This window comes from Triticum dicoccoides, chromosome 2B (assembly GCF_002162155.2).
Source record: "Triticum dicoccoides isolate Atlit2015 ecotype Zavitan chromosome 2B, WEW_v2.0, whole genome shotgun sequence".
In the NCBI taxonomy this organism is placed as follows: domain Eukaryota; kingdom Viridiplantae; phylum Streptophyta; class Magnoliopsida; order Poales; family Poaceae; genus Triticum; species Triticum dicoccoides.
The window spans coordinates 667,622,787-667,627,736 of record NC_041383.1 but is presented as its reverse complement, the minus strand read 5'-3'; positions in this window follow the sequence as shown (position 1 = coordinate 667,627,736).

Below are 4,950 nucleotides of genomic sequence, written 5' to 3'. Positions count from 1 at the left end.
GCTACCAAACGTCACAACGTAACTGGGTGATTATAAAGGAGCTCTGCAGGTGTCTCCGAAGGTACTTGTTGAGTTGGCGTATTTCGAGATTAGGATTTGTCACTCCGGTTGTCGGAGAGGTATCTCTGGGCCCTCTCGGTAATGCACATCACTATAAGCCTTGCAAGCCATGTAGCTAATGAGTTAGTTACGGAATGATGCATTACGTAACGAGTAAAGAGACTTGCCGGTAACGAGATTGAACTAGGTATTGGATACCGACGATCGAATCTCGGGCAAGTAACATACCGATGACAAAGGGAACAACGTATGTTGTTATGCGGTTTGACCGATAAAGATCTTCGTAGAATATGTAGGAGCCAATATGAGCATCCAGGTTCCGCTATTGGTTATTGACCGGAAACGTCTCTCGGTCATGTCTACATAATTCTCGAACCCGTAGGGTCCGCACGCTTAAGGTTTCGATGACAGTTATATTATGAGTTTATGAGTTTTGATGTACCGAAGGAGTTCGGAGTCCCGGATGAGATCGGGGACATGACGAGGAGTCTCGAAATGGTCGAGATGTAAAGATCGATATATTGGACGACTATATTCGGAGTTCGGAAAGGTTCCGAGTGATTCGGGTATACTTCGGAGTACCGGAGAATTACGGGAATTCACCGGGGAGCATATGGGCCTTATTGGACTTTAGGGGAAAGAGAGAGGAGAGGCTGGGCGCCCCCCAAGGCCTAGTCCGAATTGGACTAGGGGGAGGGGCTGCGCCCCCTCCTTCCTTCTCTTCTCTTCCCCCTTTCCTTGACTCCTACTCCTACTACTTGGAAGGGGAGGAATCCTACTCCCGGTGGGAGTAGGACTCCTCCTTGGCGCGCCTCCTCCTAGCCGGCCACCCCCTCCCCCTTGATCCTTTATATACGGGGGCAGGGGGGCACCTCTAGGCACAAGAACAATTGATCACTTGGATCTCTTAGCCGTGTGCGGTGCCCCCCTCCAGCATAGTCCACCTCGATAATATCGTAGCGGTGCTTAGGCGAAGCCCTGCGATGGTAGAACATCAAGATCGTCACCATGCCGTCGTGCTGACGGAACTCTCCCTCGACACTCGGCTGGATCGGAGTTAGAGGGACGTCATCGAGTTGAACGTGTGCTAGAACTTGGAGGTGCCATAATTTCGGTGCTTGATCGGTCGGGCCGTGAAGACGTACGACTACATCAACCGCGTTGTTCTAACGCTTCCGCTTTCGTTCTACGAGGGTATGTGGACACACTCTCCCCTCTCGTTGCTATGCATCACCATGATCTTGTGCGTGCGTAGGAATTTTTTTGAAATTACTACGTTCCCTAATAACAAGGCCAAAAAGGCCATCAACGTGCGGCTGGGCGAAGGGGGCCGGGCACCCGGACGGCTCAGGGGCCGGCTGGCATGTGGCCGGGCACCCGGGGGCCCAAGTCCCGGGCACCCGGGGTGATGCTGGAGAGGGCCGGGCGAGGGGACCGGGCACCCGGGGGTGGCGCCGGAGATGGCCCAGGGCAGGCCGGGCACCCGGGGCCAGTTGGCCGGGCACCCGGGGTGCGCTGGCGAGGCCCAGGTGACAGGCCGGGCACCCGAGGCCTTGGGTCGGGCACCCGGGGCCGGCTGGGGCGCCGCCAAGGCTGTGGCTGGGCACCCGGGGCCTTGGCAGCCGGGCACCCGGGGAGTCCAGGGGCTGCGACCTCTTCTTCTCCTCGGTCTTCTCTCCTCTTCCTTCTCCTTCCTCCGTGCGTCTCCGGGTGAACTTGGTGTTTCTCTCCGTGCTTCCTCGTGACGATCTCCCAAGTACCTAAGAATGCACAATGTATCCATTTGAGGTAGAACCCGACTCTCGTGTGAATCCGAATGAAACTCAAAGAGGAAAGAGTTTACCTCGGTTCCAACGTCGCGTGCGTGAGCTCTCATCGTAGGTCCTCTCCATGCTTGCGGTGGCGGGGATGGTCGAGGGATGCTCCGCATCATGTTCTCTCTATGGCACGATCTTGATGTATCGCGAGCTTTGCTATTATAGTTGGATCTTATGATGTTTCTCCCCCTCTACTCTCTTGTGATGAATTGAGTTTTCCTCTTGAAGTTATCTTATTGGATTGAGTCTTTAAGGATTTGAGAACACTTGATGTATGTCTTGCCGTGTTTATCTGTGGTGACAATGGGATATCACGTGCCACTTGATGTATGTTTTGGTGATCAACTTGCGGGTTCCGCCCATGAACCTATGCATAGAGGTTGGCACACGTTTTCGTCTTGACTCTCCGGTAGAAACTTTGGGGCACTCTTTGAAGTACTTTGTGTTGGTTGGATGAATCTGAGATTGTGTGATGCATATCGTATAATCATGCCCACGGATACTTGAGGTGACAATGGAGTATCTAGGTGACATTAGGGTTTTGGTTGATTTGTGTCTTAAGGTGTTATTCTAGTACGAACTCTTGAATAGATCGATCCGAAAGAATAACTTTGAGGTGGTTTCGTACCCTACCATAATCTCTTCGTTTGTTCTCTGCTATTAGTGGCTTTGGAGTGACTCTTTGTTGCATGTTGAGGGATTGTTATATGATCTATCTATGTTATTATTGTTGAGAGAACTTGCACTAGTGAAAGTATGAACCTTAGGCCTTGTTTCCTAGCATTGCAATACCGTTTACGCTCACTTTTATCATTAGTTACCTTGCTGTTTTTATTATTTCAGATTACAAAAACCTTTATCTACTATCCATATTGCACTTGTATCACTATCTCTTCGCCGAACTAGTGCACCTATACAATTTACCATTGTATTGGGTGTGTTGGGGACACAAGAGACTCTTTGTTATTTGGTTGCAGGGTTGTTTGAGAGAGACCATCTTCATCCTACGCCTCCTACGGATTGATAAACCTTAGGTCATCCACTTGAGGAAAAATTGCTACTGTCCTACAAACCTGTGCACTTGCAGGCCCAACAACGTCTACGAGAAAAAGGTTGTGTAGTAGACTTCAGGGCCGCCACCACAGAAACCACTGGCCTCCGAGAGGGGATAGAGCACCGAGATCCCCGCCGCCACCTTCACTGGCGGCCGTCTCCGGTAGCAGCGAGGGGAGGAAGGAGGTGGAGGGGTGGCGGCGGCCACGGAACCCTAGTCGCCCCCAAGTCGCCCGAGGGGGAAACATGAGGGACGGGCAGGATACATTGTTGTTGCAAGAGATCAACAACGAAGAGTTTGATTGATCACTTGCTTGCTGGCACTGGCATAATTAAAGTATGCTTAAAGCAAAACTCTAAAGTTGTTTTGTTTTGGCTAGGAAGAACTGTAATAAAGTGTCTCGTAGTATAGCCAATTAGGGGAGCACTTTGAACTTGTACGCACCCTTGCAAACTGATCATGTAACTTTTGTTGTACTGGACTTACTGTTGAACCTAAGTCAGTACGATCACTTCATTGGGTAAGTGATGCTGAAGAATACATGAGTGCCCATGTGCCCATTATGGAAGCACTAAACTTCAAGAAAGCATCCATTCCATGGTTGTTGCAACACACGATGTTCTTATTTAAGCGTGAGATGAGAGATGGAACAATACTTCACAAGCAAACCATATTGACCACCTGAGCCAACCAAGGAGTAGAGCCCAATCATTCTTAGGTTCATACATGCACGAAATTTTGTGCTCAACTGGAATTGCTCTATGAGTTTCATTGATACCCACGGACATATGATAGGACTGGGAACCATCAGGACATGTAATTGCAACTTTGCAAGGCCCTCGTGTCCTGCTCGGAGTAACAACATCACCATTGTCAACTAGAGATGCACTCGTTCAGGAATACCAAAAGCAATGGAGAAGGTAGTAGAAGGCCAAAGCATAAGGGCAGGCGGAAGCGCCTTGGTGCTTCACACTTGTAGGTATTGACTGACGGAGGTGAGGTGGACAACAATGAACAACATTATGAGGAAACTGGTGCTGCTTCTGCGAACCAAAACGAGGGTCGGGGGGGTGTAGAAGTATAGTGAAAGCACTGGAGAAGGTAGCAGAAGACCAAAGTAGGTCGGCAGACGGTGAGTCTTGGAGCTGCACAACACTTTGAGGGGTTGGCGGATGGAGGTGAGATAGACAACAATGAGGGCTATGACATGAAATTGGGGAGCTTGGGACACTTCAACGTATTGGCAGAATAAAATTCAGAAGAATCAAACACTGATGATGGATATTAGCCGCAAAGCTGTGGGTTTGATCTACTGCCTGAAGAATACTGAAGGGACTCAAGAAGCGAAGGAGGGCAGTCATGGTGCAGTGATCCAGATGAAGGCAATCTTTAATTGAGTTTTCTTAGGGACTAATGTAGCAGATTTTGTAGTCCAATTTTCAGTAACTAACTGAAATTGACATGTAGTAATCTCTCTACTGCTCGAATTCCCTACTCATATTGCCTGCGTTTTATGGACATGTGAACTACACCTGCGGTGATCTGCAATTGATGTTTATGTCTCATGCAGCCTTGTGGAGTATTCTTCACCTTCAACTCTGTTGATCATTGTCTTTTGTTATTGGTGCATGAACTGCCACTTTTTGTTTGTTTATGTTTCCTCTCATGATTTCCATGAGAAAGAGAAGGGTTATGGTTCTGATGTCCATGGTAGAACGGGATCATTTCAGTTCGATCATCATCCTGCGTCTTTATTGCGAGTGTTAACTCTACTACACCACATTGGACATAATATATTTTTAAAGGACGCATTGGACATAATCTTAATCCTGTTATATTTGGTTTTCCCTCGTCTTAACGATTCTCTCGAGCTTGTTAGTTTCTATCCTTTTGTCTGGCTCCCTATGCAACGTTGGAGATTTGTTTCCTCTAATTTCACTTTTTGGTACTTCTTCATGCCATGGCTATTCGAATACATTTTTCTTCTTTCTATAAGCTTATCAGTGAAAATGAACTTCT